This window comes from Aquarana catesbeiana, linkage group LG09 (assembly GCF_042186555.1).
Source record: "Aquarana catesbeiana isolate 2022-GZ linkage group LG09, ASM4218655v1, whole genome shotgun sequence".
NCBI classification, from domain to species: domain Eukaryota; kingdom Metazoa; phylum Chordata; class Amphibia; order Anura; family Ranidae; genus Aquarana; species Aquarana catesbeiana.
Genome location: NC_133332.1, coordinates 106,528,467 through 106,553,810, shown reverse-complemented (window position 1 = coordinate 106,553,810; position 25,344 = coordinate 106,528,467). Strand labels below are relative to the sequence as shown.

The following is a 25,344-nucleotide window of genomic DNA, read 5'->3' as shown; positions in this document are numbered from 1 at the left end:
TACTGTAAAGCACAGATATCCAGGTCCATATTTTTTCTGTAACGTAACAATTGCAAAACAAGAGACTTAAATAGCCAGTCAATTCAGTCAAATGCTTTTTCTGCATCAGATAACAGAACTAGACACAAGATGTGATGGTATGCTACCCAGTGAATGAAAGACTATTTTTTTCCTCTACCTGGAACAAAGCCCACTTGGTCTTAGTGAATTATTTTGTGCACTTTTAGACAGTCCACCAGAATTTTAGCAAGGATCTTTATATCTAAATTTAACAATGAGATGGGGCAGTAGCTTTGGCACAAAGCAGAGTCTTTACCCTCCTTGGGCATGACTGTTTTGTGCCAGCAAGGCTTCCTGAGAGATAAGACCACCTCTGGTCAGAGAATTAAAATAGGACATCAAAAGGGGTCAGAATATTTAAAAAAATTATACCCTGGTAAGGCCATCAGGGTATGGACAATTCCCTGTCAGCATATTTTTGATGGTATGCAATATTTCATTAGGTGATATGTCCTGTTCTAAGGTTTGTATTGCCTAAAACCTGAGACAGGGTAATTTATTTCCATCGGGTAATCTGATATCAAGTGGAATGTTTTAATTTTTATCTTCTACAAATTCCAGTGCCTTTAGGTTGTGGAGCAATTGATAATGGCGGAGTTTTTTCTGATTTTTTTTCTTGGTCCACCGGACGCTGTGATTGAAGATGAATGGACTTGTTCCAAATTGTCTACTGTCATTTTTACCATTTTGGAAATTTTTGGTGAATGTGTAGGGGTACAATGTACCCGATACCCATTCACATAGGGAGGGCGGGATCTGGGGTCCCCTTGTTAAAGGGGGCTTCCAGATTCCGATAAGCCTCTCACCCGCAGACCCCTACAACCACCAGGCAAGGGTTGTGGGGATGAGGTGGTGTTTTGGGGGGACCCCATAACACCCTCCCCATGTTGAGGGCATGTGGCCTGGTACGGTTTAGGAGATGGGGTGCTCTCACGCCCCCCCTTTTTTTTGCCAGGTTGCTTGCTCAGATAAGGTTCTGGTATGGATTTTGGGAGGACCCCTACGCCATTTTTTTTTTTTTTTACACTTTGGCTCGGGATTCCCCTTAAAATGCATACCAGACCTAAAGGGCCTGGTATAGATTTTGGGGGGACCCCACGACATTTTTTTTTCGTATTGGTGCAGGGTTCCCTTTAATTCTCACACCAGGCCCAAAGGGCCTGGTAATGGGCTGGGGGGGAACCCATGCCATTTTTTTCAATGATTTTTAACTATATTGCCGGAATCCGACAATTCATTACAGCCGTGAGCAGTTTTGAATTAAATTTTTTCCTTTAGAAATGTCGTTTTGCTGTGGCACTGTTCTAAACACTGGAATGATACGCTATTTTACAGGCATACTAAGGACACCCCCCAGCCATGATATTTAAAGGAATATTTCATTTTTATTGTTTCACTTTAAGCATTATTAAAATCACTGCTCCTAAAAAAACGACCATTTTTAAAACTTTTTTTTGCATTGATACATGTCCCCTGCGGCAATAACTTGCATATATAGCCTTTAAAATTAGCACCTTCGATTTTCATGTTCGTGTCCCATAGACTTTAACGGTGCTCGCGTGTTCGCACAAATTGTTTGCCTGTTCGCAAGTTAAGGTGCACACCGAACCGGGAGGGTGTTCGGCTCATCCCTATTGTGGATCACCTCTAGATTTGTGGAGGTGGATAAGGTGATCGATTTGAGCCATGAATGCTGTCAATACGCCTGAGGTTGTTTTTTAAGGAGACTACTTGAGCAATGAATCCCCCTATAACAACAGTTATATGGGCTTCCCATATTATGGTCCCAGATATCTCTCCGGTACTATCTTCAGCAAAATCATTTTGGAAAGTGATGAGGATCAATCGTCTCCTCGATAGCTACAGTAACCAATAGGTTTACATTCAGCCATGTCCACGGCTGTCAAGCTCTGCAAAGGTGTTATAATAAACTGAACCTAAGCATAGTCTGAGATAGTAATAGGGTGTATTTTGAGTGAAGGACATTCTAGCAAGATAATCTTGATCCACCAAGAAGAAATCTATATACAAATATGATTGTTAGACAGTGGAAAAATAGGTATAATTTTTTTAAATGGCATTCAATATGCTCCAACTATTACCCAATCGTAAATGTTGAAAGGATTTATAGAGATGCTTCCTCACTGCTACAGACATATTTGCCTCCCCAGAGGAAGTATCTAAGATGGAATCCATGCTTAAATTGAAAACTCCCTGACTGAATATAGCACATAACAAATATAAACCAAAACAGATGGGTTAAGTGACATAGCATAAAATAGTGGCAGTCAAGTTGCAGTATAAAACTTGAATGAAACATTAATTAATTCCCGGGGCATCTGAACTAACACATACTAGGGGGGAAAGGTATTAATCAACAAGAGAGTAAGACGGCTGCAGCTAGAAGCTTTAGAATGGGGTAAGTCACCATATTTAGATTGGTCTCAAATCTCCCAACATTTATTAAACTGCAAAAAATTATCAGTTGCAATAGCAGTAAGGAATTCCATTCTCCGGATGTCAGCTATAATGTATAAAAGTTGGAGTTTAGAGGGCGGGTCAGTCGACAACCAGTGCAGAGGAATAGCTCTCTGAGCTGCCAAAAGTATGAAAGATATCAAATGCTTGGCTGGTTTAGTGAAGCCAAAGAAGGAAATAACAGGGTCTAAAGAAAGGACATATTAAACAGCTGTTGGAGTAGCAACATTACATCATTACAAAAAAGGTCTTATTCATGAACATTGCCAGAAGACATGATAATGAGAACCCAATTCAAGACCACAGTGCCAACGTAACACTGAAAATGAAGAGTCCTGGTGATGTAAAACCTCTGGGGTTCGACACCAGAACTTCAATATTTTCAAAGCGGTCTCTCTCTGCACCACACTTCTAGACGTTTTAAAAGCAGAAGCTCAGATCCTGACTGAGAGAGGTAAAGGTATTGGCCTCTGAAGGATATGTGCCAATTTGCTTATATAAGAGTGGGTTTCTTCCGTAGGAGGAGCTGCTTCATGAAGAATTTTGTATAGGTGTAGCACGACTTTACCAGCTCATCTGCACGGCCATGACCTGATGAACATTCCAACCCACCTGACACTCTGGGTTCAGACATCTTTGCACCACCTTAAAGCAATAAGTCAGACAACTCTGTGCGTTTTATATTCTGGTAATGTTTACTAGGACAGTTCAAAGAACATATTGTCACAAAGAGGAGGTAATAGATCTGCTGAGTTTTAGGCAACAGCGCCAACTCAGCAAAGAACTTTCTCCCAATAACACAATAAAGTAAAAAAAAATTGCAGGTAAACAGTCTAGTATATACACATGTACAGTGGAGTACTGCTTGCACCTGAAAAGATAAACAAAGTTAAATGGGTATTCTGACAAACTTCTAAAGGGAAAACCTTGGCCAGCCTATAAACGTTTAACCCTAATGAGCAGTCAGACTTAATGGCAATGATATAAGGACCCTTGTAGCAATAATGATAGCAATGTCCCCGTTGCAGATCTGATGGTCTTCACCGGCATGTAGGAGCTCATTAATTGTATCCAATAAGGTGTAATAGCAAGCAATACGATTTCTTGAAATGGTAGAAGCTAAAGGTGTCTAGGCACAGTGTTCAGTATAGGTTCAGTAAAGTATTCCCAAGGTAAAGATGTCTGTGCAAGGTGTCCCAGTGAAACCGTGAGAAAAGGACTTGTAAAGATGGGCGACTGCCCTCTCACCAACGACCAGGCCAATTCAATGCCCTCCAGAAAGCAGTCCCTGTAGCGACACGCGTGCAGCGGATCCGCCATTTCGATCTCCCGATGCGAAGCTTGGAACACAGGTTGGCAGGTGACCGAAGTGGTGTTGGATGGATGTCCGATGAACAGCAAGCAGTGCTAGGCCCCTCTCATCTAGGTTGGAATGTTGCACACCGTGTGGTAGGCCGCGACCTCTCTCTTCCCACGCATGGAGAGGCCCGTCTTGCATCAGACCCAGGAGGAAGAGAGCTCAGAGTAGGGCTTTGGCTTCTATAGTTGCTCCCAGCAATCTCTCCAATGGTAGCAAAGATTCTTGGGACTTGTAGTCCAGGTACAGCTTGGCTCACAAACATGATGTCATTTGATAACAATGGGCAATATAGGGACATGCGATGCATAGAAATACCGAAGGAACACTGTAATTAATAATTGTAGTCCACACTGCTACATAGGGAAGAAATCAAATGAAGTTGATAAGGGCCTTGAGCACAAATGTATATTCAAATTTAGTCTATCTAAGGTAAGGGATGCAGATAATGACTGACTTGTAAATAGGAATAAAACATAGTGGTGGGAATGTGATATTTTTTCCGAAGGTCTTCAAAGGTATGCAACCTACGGGATACTGGTTGGGCTAAGTTATGAAGCTGAAAAAGGGAGGCATGCATCCATGGTAACATACGGCCTAAAGATAGACTATCTGGTATAACTGGGTTGAAAAGAATATTGGAAGGGGAGGACATGGTGAAGAGAGAGAGCATTTCTGACAACATTTCTGTCATAAGGCTAACGTAAACTACATAGGAGCAATGTACTTGTGGTTTAAAGCAGCATCATTATGAAGGGATAATGACAACACCAATGAGCATGGATGCACAGGGTCAAGGTAGCCCCTTTCAATTTCCCACCATCGATTGGAGGTGTGCAAGCTAGACCAGGAGACAATGGCATGCAAATGGTTAGCATAGTAATATTTTACTACAGGGCAGCTCCCTGTATTTGTCTATGAACAGGGGGAGGAAATTGTGGTCATTGAAGCCATCCATTTTCTCTGCAAGGCACAACACAAGACAAACCCTAAGGTCAGTCCAAACTCTCCTAATCTTGTTACAATATAGGCTTCAATTTCGAAGCAGTATAGGCCCAAGTTTAGATCTTACCTTCGTTATCACGATCGGCGCTTTCGATGCTCCTTCCTCCACTCACAGATCGTACGTAATACGCACGCGTGTTACGCTTTATTCACACTGCGCATGCATGTAACTCTGCCCGCCCCTGACGTTCTTTCTAGTCTATTCCCAACCCCTTTTTGTAGCCCCTTTCAATTTCCCACCATCGATTGGAGGTGTGCAAGCTAGACCAGGAGACAATGGCATGCAAATGGTTAGCATAGTAATATTTTACTGTCAGGGACTCCCAATCCCCCACGTGTCCTCAGAGAGAACAAACAGAGCTAGCTATATGGCGAGATCTATTATTCCATATGAATATGAGAAACCCTCATTGGAGGGACTTTTTGAATAATCACATTTTATTAAATATAAATTGGAAAGGTTTCCCCGTGGGGTTTTGTATTGCAGCAAGAAATTCAAAAATGGATTAAAAAAATATAAATTTATTGAAAAAAGTAGTAACATTGATTTGTGTTAAAACATGAGCTCTGTGAATGAGGCTATTGCAAGTACATCATAATACAGCCATGGGTATACATAAAACACATAGCATGATATAGGTATATATAGTCATACTGGAAAACACTGACGCATATCGACCATTAACAATAGTACATACGGTCGGATTTTCCGATGGAAAATGTACGATCGGAGCGTGTTGTCGGAAATTCCGACCGTGTGGGGGCTCCATCGGACATTTTCCATCGGATTTTCCGACACACAAAGTTGGAGAGCAGGAGATAAAATTTTCCGACAACAAAATCCGATCGCGTCAATTCTGACTGTGTGTGGCCTGTTCTGACGCACAAAGTGCCACTCATGCTCAGAAGAAATTCCGACACGGAACAGCTCGGTCTGGTAAACTTAGCGTTCGCAATGGATACAGCACTTTCGTCACGCTGCAATGTTAAAAATGGTTTAATACAGCACACTCTCTTCTTCTTTATAATGTGACAAGAATTAAGTAGTTTTGCTGCTCATATTCACACACACTTCTCACAAATTTCTTTACTATTTATCGGGATTCCCTCAATATATTTTGATTTGTCACATCTGACATCATTATTTTGGTGTTTTTTTGTTTTTGTTTTTAAGGCCGAATAATTTATTTTTGTTTTGTATTTTTTTCAAGGCGTATTTTTTGTTTTTGGGATTTTTATTTGTACTCCAGAAAATTTTTGTGTGTGTTTTTTGTGTCAAGTGTTGTTCTATTTAATCTGTAGGAGATTGTTTGGTGTTGTTGTCCCTTGTTAATGTCACATTTTATGTTAGAAATGTACCTGAATCGTCAACAACAAACTGTCCTTTTTGGATGAAAACACACAGGAGAGTATAATTTCCCCAAAAAATAACTTTTATTAAGGGCTCACAACTAAACAAAGAGGGAGACAATGCTGGAGAAACTGCAGAAATTGGTGAAGCCTTGGACACCCAGGGCACACATCAACTATTTTCAAGCAAAATTGGTGGCCTGAGGAGTCTTTATCTAAGGGAGTGCAGTCTGGTCCAGAAGTCCCAGAGATCCGGAAAGCAGCAGATGACATCTGTGTCCCCAGGCTGTGGTCATACGAGAGACTGCAGCTTTGAACCCAGGGCCATCACTCTCTTGTCTTCCTTCCACGCTTCCTTCCACGCGGTGGCTCTGGTGGTGGAGTTGTGGCAGCAGGAGGAGGAGGAGGAGGAGGATGGTCCAACTCAATCACGTCGGTCTTGGGGGTTAGTTCCCCACTCACCCCCTTACTTAGGACTTTATAAAGCAGGTCCTCACACAGCTTGCGTTGACCCTCCTGCATGCCCTGCAGTTTGGTGGCAGCCATGCAGGCAAAGGCCTCTTCAGGAGTGGGTAAGGCTCGGAGGGACGCAGAAGCCTCCTGAATGAGCCTGAGCGTTGAATCCTGTATGGGAGTCGTCTTCCTCGCTCTTTTATATGGAAGGCGGAGGGGAGGAACCTGCGATTCTGTCAGGCTGCGACTGGTCCCAGGCTTCTCTTGGCTGCCACTTAGCCCCGCCTCCTCCTGGCTGCCACTAATCCCCGCCTCCTCCTGACTGCCACATTCCACAACCTCCTCCTGGCTGAGGTCTTCCTGTGTATGACAAAGGGACATATTTTTAGTTTTTTATTCATCAATCACACACAATTTTCACCTCCTGACTGTTGCAAATTGAATGTTAACAAACATAACAGACTATTATTCTGAGCCCAGCATTTTTCAATTCTTGTCCCAATTTTAGGTGCCCACTACTGTCTATTGATATGTAAAACACTTTTTTCAATCAGCAATTAGTGATCAATAATAACATCTAGTAAACATCATTTATTTATTGACCAAAAATCTGGAGAAGAATGCTATACCTGACTCCAGCTGGGCTCCTCCACTTCTTCCTGGCTGGAAGGCCCAGGTTGGGCATCGGAAGCCTCAGCTGGGGTGGAAGGAAGAGTGGAAGGAAGAGTAGAGAGGGATTCCCTGACTTCAGTGTGGTCTGACAGAAATCGCAGTCTCTCATAGTACCACAGCATCTGCTGCAGCTCCGGACCTCTGGGAATCCATGACCTTCTTGCGCTCCCTAAGATAAGTGCTCCTCAGGCCACCAATTTTGGTTTTTAAATAGGGGATGGTTGCTGTGGGGACCACCGGCTTCACCAACTTTTGTTTATTATTGTAATGGGGGTGTCTCACCTGCCACAGACAGGGCAGCTCCCTGTATTTGTCTATGAACAGGGGGAGGAAATTGTGGTCATTGAAGCCATCCATTTTCTCTGCAAGGCACAACACAAGACAAACCCTAAGGTCAGTCCAAACTCTCCTAATCTTGTTACAATATAGGCTTCAATTTCGAAGCAGTATAGGCCCAAGTTTAGATCTTACCTTCGTTATCACGATCGGCGCTTTCGATGCTCCTTCCTCCACTCACAGATCGTACGTAATACGCACGCGTGTTACGCTTTATTCACACTGCGCATGCATGTAACTCTGCCGCCCCTGACGTTCTTTCTAGTCTATTCCCAACCCCTTTTTGTTCGGCGCAGTGGGGGAAGAGCACATGGCGGAGACACAGCAGGTGCGTGCTAATTATAGCAATGAGGAGGAGGAGGAGGAAAGCCAGGAGCCTGAAACGTCACGATCCAGAAGGAGATTTAAGGCATTTTTCTTTCGGCCTATAAAACACCATTGTTTAGGCCATATGCATTTGGCCACAATTTTTACGCCCTACTTGTCAGAAACTATTTTGGTTGGGTAGATGGCTTTGTTACTAGAATGAAATGCAAACTAGATTCTGTGTAAGAAGAGGACACTCAGCAGCTGTTTTCACATCTGGACACTGGAGCACTAGTGTGGGACACAAGAACACCATTTTTATTAGGGGGCCACACAGGTGCTCCAGTGTATACTATAGGGGGGGCTACATCTGTGGAGCTTGTACAAAACAGGTAAAGTCTTGAAGCTTGACAAAGGACACAGAAAATGCCACATTTTGGAACTATGCCAAAATAGACAATTGTACCCCACTTCCAAGCAATGTTTTATATTTATAGTTCTGCCATCAAATCACTGTGTGATAAGTATAGCATTTTTGTTTGACATAGGGGAGAAAAGACTCGGAGGACACCCATCACCTGAGCAGAACACAGACCCCCCACCTCTGGAAGAAGGTGAAATCCCACCAACCCAAGAAGTGCAGGAGGAGGAAGAAGATGTGGTGGAAATTGTCACCACAACAGGTGAGTGTCTGCGATCACAGACTCAGGTAAGAGATGGATGCCGGCAGATTTTTGATACCTTTTTTTTGGGTTTCTCTCTTTTTAGGTGATCGTGATGTTGTGGATCCAGATCCTTTCACATCAGAAAGTGCACAGATCCTGATCGAGGAGATCATGGGGTGTAATTTAAAATTGGAAAACCTCAATAAAAACATCAATGATGTTATTAAAAAAAATAAAAACATCATTGATGTTTTGGGGCGAGTTTAAAACCCCTCCCAATCCCTTTGTTTTTTGTGTGCTCCAATGTTCAAAATGTTTGAAAGATTTGTCGATAAGCCTAATTTGGAGGATGCACACAGTGTGCCAACATGTGCTATCTGCCATCACGGGAGAACAATGGATGCGTTTTGGGGGTGCAACCCCTTCCTCAATAAGAAAGTAGCTGAGAGGAAGGGGTTGCTCCCCCAAAACACGTCCCTTGATCCCCCGTGATGGCAGGTCGCACATGTTGACATTCGTAAATTGGTGTGCATCTTCCAAATTTGGCTTTTCCTGGGGTGACTTCACCCCCCTGAACGCAATATCAAACACAGTTCCTAAATACTCATGTCTGATATTGCCTTCAAGTTCTACCAAATGTGAACTTTGTAAGTTCAAGATTTGTGGCTTTCTTGTTGGTTTTACACATGCCTGTTTTAGCTTAAATGGACATTTATCTGTTTGATAATGCTACCCCAAACATTGTTATACCACAAACATGTTGTTTTGTTTGAAAACACCTTTCGAAATGCACATGTGATTGTGCAGGTATTCAAGAGATTGTTAAGCAAGAATGTGTGGATTATTGTGTCAACGCTAATAAAACACTTTGTTGGTGATGTAATTGGTGTTTTCTGTGAAAATGGGGGTTGTTTCCTAAGGGCAAATCCTCTTTGCACTACAAGTGCAGTTTCAGTGCAGTTGCAAGTGCACTTGTAGTGAAAAGTGTCTTTGCCTTTAGTAAATAACACCCAACAGTGCTTTGTATAAGGTTACACAATCACGCCATTTTCTGGACTCAACACATTTCTGTCAGGGTCAGCTAAAACAAACACAAGCAGTAAATGTCCACAAAGAATTTCTTTTTTTTGCTTTTTTTTTTGATAAAGGCTTCACAAATTTGCTGGCATATTGATGGCCCCCCTACCCACAAAGAACTCCAGGTATCGTAACCGGACAACACGGGCACTCAGGGAGGGCAAGCCAGGACGGCCACTTTCAAGCACCGTCAGTGTTGTTTCATGTATCACTCCGGCCTCAGGCCCAAATGAACCAGCATAGTTGGCCGAATGTTTCCGTAAAAAGTTATGGAGAATACAGCACGCAATGATTATATGATTACGTTTATACTCCGCCATATGGATGGGTGTCAGAAATAGGCCGAACCAGCTGGCCAGGATTCCAAATGTGTTCTCCACCACTCTTCTGGCTCTGGCCAGCCGGTAATTAAAAACCCTCTGTTCCGGGGTGAGGGTCCTCATAGGGAATGGCCGCATAAGATGGTCCCCCAGCGCAAACGCTTCATCAGCAACGAACACGAATGGGAGTCCTTCCACATTGTCCTCTGGAGCTGGCAAGTCCAAGCTGCCATTCTGGAGACGCCTGTAGAACTCCGTCTGGGCGATGACTCCACCATAGGACATCCGGCTATTCTTCCCCACGTCCACATGCAAGAAGTCGTAATTAGCCGACACCACCGCCAACATCACAATACTATTGAACCCCTTATAGTTGAAATAGTACGACCCCGAGTTGGGTGGTGGGATGATGTGGACGTGTTTCCCATCAATTGCCCCTCCGCAGTTAGGAAAGTCCCACCGCTGGGCAAAGCGGGAGGCCACAGTCTGCCATTCCTGTGGCGTGGAAGGAAACTGTTGAGGAAAACAAAAATAAATTAATATTTTTGCACATAAACATGGCAAGCAGATTAGGCACAAACATTCTGGGGCAACCTCCAGATAGTTATTTAGGGGAATATTAAGGGGAATTTAACAACACCAAAGTATAAGGTACCCCTATCATATTCCCCCTCCCCCCCTCTTATGGGCCATTTCTAACATTATGGGGGGTGGGGAACTCTTGGACAGGTAACCCTCTTCACTTCATTGAGAGATGAATGCCTAAATACAGGGTATTACTTGGAACAGTCCCTCCTTAGTTACACTATTGGCAGCCCACTGGACAGGTAAGAAGTGTCATAATACAAAGATATAAATACACACTGTACACATTTGAGGCCATTTGGACATTCTGCTATTACCTGTCTCAAGATAATAATAGGAGGATCTAAAAAGTTTAAACAGTACCATTTGAAAGTATACAGGCAGGCCCTTGCACTACATGCTTTGGGTAATTCATCCATACATTTGAGCACTAAAGAGATGGCTATAGTGTGTATGGGTTTGGCAAAGTCAGCAGATAGATGATTGAGGATAGATAGAGAATTGGTATCAGCTGACTTAGCAGTTGGGGGGAGGGAGGGTTAATAAAAATTATTTGGGGACACCACAAAAAAAGTCTATGGCACTCTGCCTGAATTTAAAGCACAAATCACATTTCTAAACATTTTAGGGGGTGTTTGGGGTAAAGCACTACTATGGAGCTGATAAAATACATTGTTAAGTGACTACATGAGGTGAATATAGGGCAGGAGAACATGCTGGGGAGGTTATTGAAGGACAATCTGTATGAAGGACTAAAAAATTAATTACATACAAATCCAGCATGCATGAGGACAAAGGGGACATTCACAGCATATTCCAATCATGGTAATTAGGGAATGAGGAAAGAAATATAATATATTATCAATCATTAAATACAAAAAAATGTGAGATTAAAGGATAAAAATCTTACCTTCATATACTCCTTCTGCAGGACCTGTATGATGGCAGAACAGGTCTCTGGGATAATGATCCCCAAAGCCTGGGGGGAGATGCCTGTCGAGAACTTCAAGTCCTGCAGACTTCTCCCTGTCGCCAAATACCGCAGGGTAGCGACGAGCCTCTGCTCCGGAGTGATGGCTTGCCTCATGCAGGTATCCTGCCTGCTAATATAAGGGGTCAGCGAAGCCAACAGACGGTGAAACACAGGGTCCGCCATCCTGAGAAAGTTCCTGAAATCATCAGGATTATTCTCACGGATCTCACGGAGCAAAGGCATATGAGAGAACTGGTCACGCTGAAGAAACCAATTCTTGGTCCATGAACTCCTCCCCACCCTGTTCATGGACTGGACTTGTGTCAAGGTCAGGACCCCAACACCAAGCCCCCGCACAGCACGAACTCTACGAGGAGTACGTATATGCAACATGGCTAGAAAATGGTTGGCTGCTCAGAACTAAGTAACAGAACACACTGAAGAACAGCAAGGCCTGTGAAGAGCGACCTGAAAAACAGTAACGAACGAACAAGAACACAATGACTACTTAAAGTCACACGGAACTTGCTTGCACGCACTGAAGAGCAGATACAAACCCACAAGCACAAACTGAACGGCAGAAAACGATCTGAAAGCCACGAGTCTGAAAAAGCGCGAATCGTCTCTCACCAAACTTTTACTAACATGAGATTAGCAAAAGGAGCCCAAAGGGTGCCGCGCTTGGTTCTGAACTGGCCTTTTCTAGTCTCGTCGTACGTGCTTGACGTCACCGCGTTCTTGCCGATCGGAAATTCCGACAACTTTGTGCGACCGTGTGTACGCAAAACACGTTTGAGCCAACATCCGTCGGAAAAAATCCTAGGATTTTGTTGTCGGAATGTCCGAACAAAGTCCGACTGTGTGTACGGGGCATAAAAGAACTCTAAAGAGAAATATATTGTAAAAATAGACACATTTAAAAGTCAGACAACAGTATATATTGGTATTGACACATAAATTGTAGTTCTTCAATTATATTTACCACTAACGACTGTAGAAATAGCCTCCCAAATGCTGTGCCTAAAAATTTCTTGAGGATTAGGCAATGCGGCAAGGACTCCCGCCCCACCGCACAGATGAAGGGGGCAGATGCCAAAAGGCCAGAAGGAGGGCCTACAAGAGGCCACGCTTGAACCCGCAGCAGGGAAAGGGCGAGGAGGTGCCAGGAGCTGAGAACAGGACCGAAAGATCACTAAGTCACTATTAGCGTGTATAAATAATATATATTAAATTAGATATCACTATGTCAAAGGCTATTAATTATTTAAGACTATGGAAGTGTATGAGTGATGTATAAATATAAATCAAAAGAATGTAGAATGTGAATAAAGCTAATAACATGGAGACAGAGTGAGGTGGGAATGTGAAAAAATACAAGAATAATGTAGGTGATGAATGTGGGAAAAAGTGGATGTGAAAACAAGGTGAAGTGGGGGAGGACAAATTGAAAGAGGGGGTGAACAGCAGAATACACAAACACTAAAAGGCCACACCAGACACCAGGAGGAAAAGAAAAGAAAAGAAATGAAAAGAAAAGAAAAGAAAAGAAAAGAAAAGAAAAGAAAAGAAAAGAAAAGAAAAGAAAAAGAAAAATATCTGTGTAGGAGGGGAAGGCAAAAGGCTGAAAATGGGTGAAAAGTGTTCAACTGAAGGTGACAGTAAGAGAAAGAGAAGGTGCGAGACAGGGAGTGTCAGTGAAGGGGAGAAATATGAGTGACTAAAAAGTGAAGGTGAACAAGAATGAATGGACAACGTAGGACAGAACTGGAGCCACCCAGAACACTCCTGGCCCCTGTGCAATCGGGGGTGGTGTCCTTTTTGACCAGTTTTGGGCCTCACGGCAGGCGAGGGGTTAACAGCACTAGTTGCCGTTTTGTTCCCCTCAATTTATGTGTTCCGAAGGTGGCCTTCTGCATGTAGGCCACTGGAGGGAGCATATCCCTGACGGGGGCGTCCCGCGATCACTCCGGGCATCTCTTGGCCTACCGCGCATGTGTGAGTTCTTCTCGACGTGCACGGTACGCCATGACATCACGCATGTTGCGGCGGAAGTGACGACAGTAGTTGGTGGCTTCTCTCCTTCTGGAATGCTGGTGAGACAGTGTGGGGGCTGCTCATCATGGCGGTTCCTTTCCCTACTACTCGGGAGGGGTTTGGGAGAGAGGGAGGGGCACTTACCGGAGTCAGGGCCAATCAAATCCCTCGTCACATTGGGGTAATGCATATATAGCATGGTGAATGAGGATCCATTTCAGATCCCAGGCAGCCATCACCTTGAACAGACCTAAACCTTGTCTACGTTTAAAGTAAGTAATGTCCTTTATACCTATGGGTACTCACTGGACTCTATCCTATGTCTACTGGATTTACCCTAAACTTTAATAATTCTTATTTATATACTATTTGGTTTTTAGGTCTTTTAGAAACTTTGTTTATTCAAACAAATGTTTGTTATGCGGCTTGTATGCCTCACTATTCCTTTCCCATCCTAGTTTGATGAATTAACATCACAAATCTACTCCTTTAGATAAATATTTCAAGGCTCATACTCTACTTCTTTTTTTAGTGCAATTCAACGTCACTTGTTTTCATTTTCATTTTTCATCACACATTTCGTGCACTCCAACCTTGTCACTTCTTTGTCGATTGTTTTTTGTCGCTGCTGTCGCTCTGTCACCTATTACTTTCACCATTATTGTTCTCCTCACATCCCTTTTCTTTCCCTCAGTTCTGGGTGGCTCCAGTTCTGTCCTATGTTGTTCCTGTTCATCCATTCTTGTCCACCTTCACTTTTCAGTCACTCATATTTCTCCCCTTCACTGACACTCCCTGTCTCGCACCTTTTCTTTCTTTTTTTTCTTACTGTCACCTTCAGTTGCATTCTTTTCATCCCTTTTCAGCCTTTTTCCTTCCCCTCCTAGACAGATTTTTCTCTTTTTCTTTTCTTTTCTTTTCCTCCTGGTGTCTGGTGTGGCCTTTTAGTGTTTGTGTATTTCTGCCGTTCACCCCCTCTTTCAATTTGTCCCCCCCCACTTCATCTTTTTTTCACATCCACTTTTTCCCACATTCATCACCTACACCCCCGTTTTTGTCATTTTTCTTGAATTTTTTTCACATTCCTGTCTCACTCTTTCTCCATGTTATTAGCTTTATTCACATTCTTTTGATTTACATGTATACATCACTCATACACTTCCATAGTCTTAAGTGATTATTAGCCTTTTACATAGTGATATCTAATTTAATATATCATCATTATACACTCCAATAGTGACTTGGTGATCTTTCGGTCCTGTTCTCAGCTCCTGGCTCCTCCTCGCCCTTTCCCTGCTGTGGGTTCAAGCGCGGCCTCTTGTAGGCCCTCCTTCTGGCCTTTTCATATCTGCCCCCTTCATCTATGCGGTGGGGCGGGAGTCCTTGCCGCATCGCCTGGATCCTCAAGAAATTTTTAGGCACAGCATTTGGGAGGCTATTTCTACAGTCGTTAGCGGTAAATATAATTGAAGAACTACAATTTATGTGTCAATAACAATATATACTGTTGTCTGACTTTTAAATGTGTCAATTTTTACAATATATTTCTCTTTAGCGTCCCCAGAAGAAGACCTCTACTTTTAATGGTCGAAATGCATCAGTGTTTTCCAGTATGACTATATATACCTATAATATGCGTTTTATGTATACCCACGGCTGTATTATGATGTACTTGCAATAGCCTCATTCACAGAGCTCATATTTTAACACAAATCAATGTCTTTGTATGTTACTACTTTTTTCAATAAATTTATATTTTTTCAATTAATTTTTGAATTTCTTGCTGCAATACAAAACCCCATGGGGAAACCTTTTTATATTTCATATGGGGTGTGCAGCAACCCTTATCTCACCATAAGTATCACCCTCCACTTTTACATTTTATTAAATATTTATATTTACACAAGTTCCACTCACAGCACGTAGATAGCATATTCCCATATATATTTGTATTATTGCTACTACATAACTCAAATTCATCCTCCAGAACAGTTCATAAAAACTAGATAAAAGATCCATATATATGGGTATTTTTACCTGTTCTTCCATAATGACTACTTTGCGCTTTTGAGAGTTCCTCATGGGCAGATATCTTCTCCATAAAGAAGAAGAGGAAAAAAAATAGAGAGAGAAGAAAAGAAAAGAAAAGATGAAGAAAAAAAAACTTAGAGACATACACAGACATACACAAACCTACACAAACTTATGGGGAGCCCCCTCCCAACCATCAAGCTAAACAAACTAACCGGGTCCAAGTCCAAGTTTGAGCTTCGCTCATATACTTTAACTTTTTCAATGATAGGATCTTAGCATGTCTGAGCTTGAGAATGACCACATTTCCATTAACTTATGGTGGTGTCCCTGTATACTTGCCGTTATTTCCTCCATTCTCTTTAATTGATTCAATTCAGCAACCCACTCTTTAATAGTGGGAGCAATTCTAGTACTCCAGTGTCTGGGTATAATTATTTGCGCAGTGGAAATTAAGTAGGGGAGCAGTCCTTTTGTGGCCTCATGCAAGTAGCCCGGGTATATGGATAGTAAAGCTATTTCTGGAGATTTCTGGTAGGATATGCCAGTGACAAAGGAGCAAATTTGAAATACAGACTCCCAAAGTTTTTGGGGGCAAGTCCACCATATATGAATCATTGTACCTATATCTATTCCACAGTGCCAACACTCCTCAGGGTAAATCTGAGAAATCCTGTGTAACCTCGCCGGACGTCTATACCATCTGGTTAATATTTTATAGTTCTTTTCTTGTATATAAGTTGAGGAGCTAGATTTGAAAGTTAACAAGAAAGCCTTCTTCCATTCTTCTGCTGGGATCAGAGGGCCCAATTTTCTCTCCCAGTCTCTAATGTAATACGGGCTTAAAGGAAGTGCATGGGATAAAAGTATGCCATATAGAGTTGAAATAGTGCTGGAGCACCCTGTATGTCCACTACATAGGGACTCAAATGGAGTTAGGTCCCTATGAAGCGAGGTCGTTTTGGATAGGTGTCTATAATAATGGAGCTGGAGATAATGAAACCACTGACCCGAATAATTGCATTCAGTAGTCATTATCATATTAAGTGCCTGAAGTCTTTTTGGTGAGAGAGCTTGTGTAATCAGGGAAGGAGTCGACTATATCCATCGTAAGAACCTATCTGATGACAGACCAGGCAAAAATTCTGGATTACCCATTATTGGAGTTAATGGACCTGGTGCTGTGGAAACACCTCTCTGTCAAACAGTCCGGTCCAGGACTCTTTATAAAGACTGTGTCGGTGGTGACAGTATTTATCCAGATGGACGAAATGTAGGTGCAGTCCATGGAAAGGATGTCAGAGGAACCTTCATTATTTTCTGTTTAATAGCTACCCATTGTTTTAATCTCTCTTGATGGAACCAGTCCAATATTCTAGTCAATACTGAAGCTATGTAATAAAATTCCATCTGTGGTAAACCTGATCCCCCATCTGTCTTCCGCTTTACGTGAATCTCGTAGCAAAGTCTAGCCGACGAGTTCAGCCACAGATATTGAAGTAGACTAGATCTTAGAGACCGAAAAAAGTCTGTGGAAGAGCTATAGGTAATTTTTAATATAGGTACAAGAAACGAGGTAAGATATCCATCTTATTTATTGCCATTTTCCCAAGCCAAGAGTGTTTCCCTAAGGTCATATACTGCAATCTACTAATTGTAGAGTTAAGTAAGGGAAGATAATTCGGGATTGCCTCCAGGCCCACCTGCTCTCATTTATCCATTTAATGCATGTGCTTCCATTGTGGAAGTGTTAGGACTGCAAGCATACACAGGGTGCCGTGAAGAGGCCGTGCAGCTTATGCATGTGTTTGCAAATGTGTGCTAACTAAACCCCTGTTTTTAACGCAGACTGTTGGACAGGTTAATTTGGTTGGTTGGCAGACTGGTTGGTGAGTTGAGCTATGGAATGTTCTGTTTTTGTCTTTCAAGATAATTCAGTTCATACATTTTTTCTTCTAAGGGGGCAATATTCATACCTAAATATTTAAGAGATTGTAATTTCCATTGAAATGGGAAATTGTTTTCTAGCATTTCTTTTTCCATTATTGATAAAGTAATATTGAGACAACAAGATTTTGCAACATTTACTTTAAAATTGCTATATAAACCGAATTGTTCCAGTTCATGGAGAGTATTCGGAAAAGCTATTCTTGAATTGAATACATATATAAGTAGATCATCTGCAAAAATACTCAGTTTGTATGAATTATTGCCCACCTGGACCCCCTGAGTTGAGGGATTTGACCGTAAAGCAGCCACCAATATTCTATGGCCAAAATATACAGATATGGTGATAGCAGACAACCCTGGCGTGTCCCGTTAGAGATTTTAACAGGCAAGGATAATGTCGCATTAACCTTTATCCTTGCTGATGGAGCGGTATATAAGGCTATTATTTTCTGTATAAATTCTCCTGGAAGACCTATTTGTTCCAATGATGCTACCATGAACTTCCAATCTAGGCGATCAAAGGCCTTTTCTGCATCTAGGGATAGAAGACAGAGTGGGCTCTTTGATCTCTGGGCACAATGTATCAAAAGGCTTGTCTTTAGGATATTATCCCGGGCTTCCTTATTTGGTACAAATCCCACCTGGTCTAATTCTATTAAAGAGGGTATCACAGTTTGTAGACGCGAGGCCAATAGTTTAGCATACATTTTTAGATCCACATTTATCAAAGAAATGGGCCTACAGCTCGAACATTGAGTAGGATGCTTTTATGATTTTGCTATAAGAGTGATATGTGCCTCCTGTGCCTGTTTAGTAAATGGACAATCTGATTTCATTTCATTATAAAGATTACACAGGACTGGATTAAGGATACCTCCAAATTGCTTGTAAAATATACCTGGAAATCCATCAGGCCCTGGGCTTTTACCTGGTTTCAAGGATTTGATGACCTGGGTGACTTCTACCAGTGAAAAAGGAGTCAGAAGGCTCTTTGCCTTCTCCTCCAACACACTAGGGAGGCCAGTGCTATGAATATAATCACAAAGTTGGTAGTAGCTGAATATTTCTGGTGTTGATGCACTAGAATCCTTTAAATTATATAATGAGGAATAGTAATCATGGAAGGTGGAAGCTATTTCGGTAGCACATACAATGCCCCGCTGAGGACAGCGCACCTTAGGGATGTAACATCTGGACTGCTTCTTAGAAATTGAGCAGGCAAGAGCCTTACTACACTTATTTCCATATTCATAGAGAACATGTTGCGTGCATTCCTTATGTTTCACAAAAGCTTGGTCAAGTAATGAATACAATTCAGATCTCTTTTGTTGGAGAGAGGGTAGGAGAAAGGTAGAGGCCTCTAAGTTTTTCTTATGCTTCAATTCTAGTTCATGAATCTCTTTCACCGGGGACGCCATAGTAGAAGACCTTTCTCTCTTCAATCTCGTACCATGTGAAATTAATATTTCCCTCAGTACACACTTTAAAGCCTCCCACTTTATGGGCAGAGTTGTTGTATCATCTTTATGGTCACAGAAAAAAGCTGAAATTGTCTCCACTATGGCCTCCGCTGTCATAGGGTCATTTAATAGATTCTCATTTAGTCTCCATGAGAATTTAGGTTTGGTAGTGTTAGGAACCTTCACCGAGAAGTATAGTGGGAAATGATCTAACCACTTTTGTATACCAATCTTGGACCACGGTTCCCAATCTAAAAAGCGATGGGAGACCAAAAAATAATCTATCCTGCTGTACATATTATGTGTAGCAGAGTGTGACGGGAGTCACTAATGGGGTACAGGGTGAATGAGAACCCCACTGTGATCTGTGCTAGTCAGAGACTCAATGCTGTATATATGTGTATATAGAATGTGTACTGTTTGCAGTGCTAGTTTGGGGTGGGGCTGTATTCCAATGTTCTATTGTGTTTGTCTGCCTTGGATCACAGGATGTGTATTGCTGTGAGGAAAGAGGGAGGGGGGATTACTCCAGCTGCCCCCCTGTTAAGACTGTTTACTGATGAGAAGTTAAGCACACCTGACCTGTGTGTCCATTGTCATTGGACAGTTTAACCCGCCCTGTTTTCCAAGGGTGGGGGGGAAAAGTTTTGAAGTGGGATCTGTATAACATGTGTTTTGTGAATAAAGATTCATTCCTGCTTGGAACCTGAAGACGGAGCCGTGTCTCGTTTTTGGGGTGGATTATTTGTATGGGTTCCTTGTTCGGCTCATTGGAGTGTTCGGTAGCTGCCTTTGTGTTTGGGTATGAAATGTCCTAAACTACTTTAACCCCTTTCATACTCGGTGTCGTTACACAGAGTAGCATATAAAATCTTTGTCCAGAGAGTGTAAAACATGCCAAACGTCTACTAATTGAGAAGAATGAAGCATCTGCTTCAACCTATTTAGACGAACATAAGAGATATGTGGATTACCTGTTGAGGTGTCCATAGCAGAGTCCAAAGTTAAGTTTAGCTCACCTCCCAAAACAATAACTCCTTGCTGAAAGTCTCTAAGTTTCCATAAGACCAACGTCAACATAGTGGCCTGTCCTTGATATGGCGCATATATATTAGCTAGTGTAAATTGCTGTTCAAAAATTTTACATTTAACAAACAAATATCTACCCTCAGGGTCAATCAGCTCTTGCACATCAGAGACTGGGATAGAGGAGAGTATGCCAATCACCACACCTTTCGATTTACCTATTGGATTATGGCTCATAAACCATGAGGAATAATACCTAGTGGGCATTAAAGGGGCGGATGAGGATTTGAAGTAAGTTTCCTGCAAAAAAAGAATGTTTACCTTTTGTCTATGCATATCATATATTATTTGCAATCTTTTTTAGGGCATATTCAAGCCTCTAACTTTTAAGGATCGAAATCTGAGAGTCCTCATGGTGGGTGAAAATAAGGCTTAGATAAACTCGGTATATGATATCTAGCCATGGAGGCGGCTCCCCAGAGAGACATGACAAAAGACAATACACAAAAAAAAAATAAGAGAAAAAGAAGAAGGAAATAACCCTCCCATCAGAAGCAGAGGTACAGTGGATATCAATCATATCAGCCTCAACAGGAGCTCTAGTTAGGGGACGTAAAGTTTTCCATTTAGCAAGAGTTCATCGAGAAAGATCTGAGTAAAGCGTGATTTGTGCACCATTTGAGTCCATGGGGCCGTGAGTTTGTGCTTTATTTAAGAGTTCCTCCTTGCATTTATAAAAGTTCACCCTACATAGCACATCTCTAGGTTGGGTGATAGTAGGATTTAATGAGCTTGGTATACAATGAACCCTGTCGATTTAGATATGTTCCATAGCTGGTTTACCTAAAAGAGAGTTAAAAACCTCTTCAACCAAAGATAGAAGCGTGTCTTGGCCTATTGCCTCTGGGACAACCCTAAGACAAATATTGTTTCGTCTCTGGCGGTCCTCCATGTCATCCATATGAGACCAGAGGCCTTCAATTGAGTATGATGATCAGTAATAGTTGTTTGCACCTCTGAATATCCAGTGATTATAGAGGGATCATTTGCTCCACTGCATCCACTCATTCATGAAAGCTCTGGAGGCTCTTATTAAGTTCAGCCAAATTCCTTTTATGATTATGCTCCATCTTATGAAACGTGGACTTAGTAGGCAACAAACTTAAACATTTTGAGCTTTCAATAGCTGGATGTTCATCTTCCCTTCCTGATTCTGTACTGTCTCTATCCTGCGCCTGCAGAGCATTGCTAGAACTATGGGAAGAATGTTGTGATTGCGATGCTACATTGCCACTCTGACTGCTTCTGCCTCCCGAGAGCAAGTCCTAAGACAATAAGTCCCTATATCTGTCATCTCATCTGGCAGGTCAGGCACTACGGGTTTACAAGGTTTCTTCTTAGTGGTTTTATTCATCTCTTATCGGTATATAATGAGGCCTCCAAAGCACAGTTCTCAACAGCTCAACAGCTTTATATAGCTTATATTGCTTATTGCCTATTGCTTGTATAACTTATTGCTTCACACACACAGACAGACCACAACAACAGCAACAACAGCAAAAAAGCTCCCACAAATGAAAAAAAAAATGCAGCATGTAGTTCAGCCGTGTTCAGCTGTGGACCTACAAAATCCAACCAAGACAATAACAACAGGTGTACCTGAGAGCAGCTGCACTGGTTATTTCTACTGTATTCCCCGCTCCTTGATACCGCTCAGATCTGTTCCAAGGATTGTTAGATATGTCCGAGGTCTAAGTAAAGTTCCGGCGATAGCAAGTGCAATAGAAAACGCTCCAGATGAAGCCGAATGGCCGAATAGCTCAGAGTAGCTCCGAAGACTCCGAAAGCTCCAGTTGCTCCAATAGAATATGGTAAGTGATGGATGAAACCTCCAACCAGCTGTTCCTTATTGTGCCAAGTGGCCGAATGGCTCAGAGTAGCTCCAAAGGCTCCGAGTGCTCCAATGTCTCCGATGAACGCCTAGAAGCCGATGAATGATGACTGAAACCTCCAACCAGCCATTGTGTATGGTGCCGAACGGCTGAACAGCTCTCAGAAACTGAATGGGATAGAATAGAGATCCAAGTCTCCCAGTAATCCGGCAGTGATCGACACCCGCTTCAGTGGCCACTCTGGACAACGTCAGGCGATTTCACAGAGCCCAAACATCCACGAACAGCAGCGGGGGACACTGGGTCATTTTGAGATACTCCAAAGAATCCAATATATCTGGTCCCAATAAATGGCGTGGAGATGCCAGATAATATACCAGATACTTCTCCCTGGTATAAGGCAGCTCCAGAGGCTCTAGGTCAGGAGAGCTAATGGAGGAGACAGAGCAAGGGAGCTGCTATTGAACTTGGCAGCTGACAGCTAATAGCAGACAAGCTAATTGAGGAGTATTAGCAGCATTAGCAGCAGTCTCAGCTTAGAGGACTGCCGACTGGAGACAGCATGGGAGCCCAGAGAGGAGACGTTCTCACACATCCACGTCCACACCCATACTGAAAACCCCATTGGAGGGACTTGAGTTGAGATTTTGGAGGGGAAACAGGTAGGGTTTAAAAAAAATAAAGTAATCTAGGTAGAACTGATATTTTAAGGACTTTTACCCTGCCATGTAAGGAAATAGGATAAGTGGCCAATTGGTGTAAAGAGCAAATAATTTTCTGGAACAGTGGAGGGTAGTTGACTGAGTATAAAGTGAAGTATGAAGGGGTTTAATAAACTCCTAGGTATTTAACCACTTAAGGATCGGAAGGATTTGCCCCCTTAATGACCAGGCCATTTTTTGCGATATGGCATTTTGTCGCTTTAACTGATAATTGTGCGGCCGTGCGACATTGTACCTAAACAAAATTGATGTGCTTTTTTTTTCCCAGAGCTTTTTTTTGGTGGTATTTGATCACCATTGTGGTTTTTACTTGTTGCGCTATAAACAAAAAAAGAATGACAATTTTGAGAAAAAAAAAACAATATTTGTAACTTTTTGCTATAATAAATATCCCCAAAATATAAAAAAAAAGTCTTCATCAGTTTAGGCCAATATGTAATCTTCTACATATTTTTGGTAAAAAAAAATCACAATAAGTGTATATTGATTGGTTTGCGCAAAAGTTACAGCGTCTACAAAATAGGGGATAGATTTATGGCATTTTTATTATTATTATTTTTACTAGTAATTGTGGAGATATGTGATTTTTAGTGGGACTGCAACATTGCGGCCACAGATCGGACACTTTTGACACATTTTTGGGACCATTAGAATTTATACAATGATCAGTGCTATATAAATGCACGGGTTACTGTGTAAATGTCCTTGGTGGGGAAGGGGTTAACACTAGGGGGAGATCAAGGGGTTAAATGTGTACTCTGGGAGGTGTATCTAACTGTGGGGGGATAGGACTGACTGAACAAGGAGAGAGATCGCTGTTCCTAATCACTAGAAACAGCAGATCTGTCTCTCCTCCCCTGTCAGAACGGGGATCTGTCTGTTTACATTGACAGATCCCCGTTCTGGCTCTCTGTGGAGCGATCACGGGTGGCTGGCGTAAATCATGGCCAGCCACGCGCATCGACTCCGGTGTCACAGCACGAGCGCACCAACTATCACTCTTAAAGCAGCCGATGTACACCTATGGTGATTCGCCCAGGAGAGCCAACCTGCCGCAGTATAAAGAGAGCGGCTGGTCCTAAAGTGGTTAAGAGAATGGTTAAATCAATAATAAGGGTAGATTTGTTAAAGATGGGTAGGAAGGTCTGGGGGGGGGGGATATGGATAGGGAAAGCTTCCCTTTTTTGTAGTGTTACCCTCATATTCAGATAAAACTCCAAAAGATGTCAACAGATTGTGAAATTATGGGAGGGAGCCTAAAGGATTAGGTAACATCAGCAAAATGTCATCAGTGGAAAGAGACAATTTATATTCCCAATGTCGCATTAGAATCGCCGAAAATCTGGATGTAACCAAATAGAATGAGCCAGGGGTTCAAAGCAAAGAATAAAAGGCAAAGCAGACAGCGGGCATCCCTATCTGGTGCCATTGGCCATGGGGAACCTAGGCGACAGAAAAGAAGATATTTGAACTTAAGTTGTAGGTTGAGAATATAATGCAGATAATGCAATAAAAATGTCCCTGTTAAACCATAGTAAGAAAGAATAGCAAACAAATAAGGCCAACTCAGTTGATCAAAAGTTTTTTAGGCATCAAGGCTAAATACTAGGATAGGGCGGAGTAATTTAGTTACAAAATCTATAAGGTCTACTGGCACAAAACCAACTTGATCTTTATTAATCAGTTTGGGAAGTAATTGTGGTTAATCTATTGGCCAGGATCTTCATGAAAATATTATAGTCTTATAGAGTTTAGAAGAGCTATAGGTCTATAGTTATTTGGTAAAGAGGAATCTTTTCCAGGTTTTCGAATAACAGTAATATATGAGTGCATAAAATGGGCCTAGGGACCATCTCCTGAAGTAAGAAACTGTATAGATTTAACGTGTGGGGAGACAGGATGGGCAGAAGTGTTTTATAGTAACAATATAGGAGTCTATCAGGGCCCGGGGACATATGAAGCGGGAGGTCTTTGACCACTTGCACAAGTTCTTTGGGGGAATGGTGTCATTAATCACAGCTAGATTGGAGGGTGACAGCTTAGGTAAAGCAAGAGTCTAAAAAAATGTATCCCAAATTTCTCCCGCTGAAACTGAAAATGGTTTTCTGGAGTCAGACAATTATATAACTTATGATAGAAGTTCCCAAAGACCTTGGCAATAGTACGAGGGCAATACATTGGAGTGCCATCAGCTTGCATGAGCAGATCAGGAAAGGAATGAAAGGGGCGGGTGTCAGAGTTTGTTTACTAACATTCTATGGGGTATATTCGAGAATTCATAAACTTTCTGCTTAGCCCATAACAAGGATTTTCCAATTTTATTAATAGCCAAGGATTTAGGTTGGTTATGGAGGGAGGTAACCGTTCAGAGGTGGGGCATTGTGGGGGAGCACAGAAGCAGTCTCTCCGAAGCATGTAACTTACTGAGTAAAGAGGCTCTAAGGTTATTCGTTTTTTTTTTTTTTTATACAGGAGCCTTCATAAATGCCCTGCTCTCAAAAGAAAGCCAAATACGCCTCCCACAAAGTGAATGCCTCCTGCACAGAGCCCATATTAAGGTGAAATAACTCTGTAAATTCCTTTCCTAGATTT

At 42.2% G+C, this 25,344-nt stretch overlaps 1 protein-coding gene across 6 annotated transcripts in view; it reads right to left on the bottom strand.

The window, feature by feature from the left end:
* Positions 1-25,344, bottom strand: part of HTR2C (5-hydroxytryptamine receptor 2C) — a 1,278,729-nt gene that overhangs the window by 421,455 nt on the left and 831,930 nt on the right. For 4 of the 6 annotated variants that reach the window (XM_073599118.1, XM_073599115.1, XM_073599120.1 and 1 more), the window contains one exon: positions 15,709-15,763. The exons of the other annotated variants lie outside the window; for them this stretch is intronic. The gene's annotated coding sequence lies outside the window, so the exon portion shown is untranslated. The remainder of the gene's footprint in view (positions 1-15,708; positions 15,764-25,344) is intronic. 6 annotated transcript variants of the gene reach the window in all.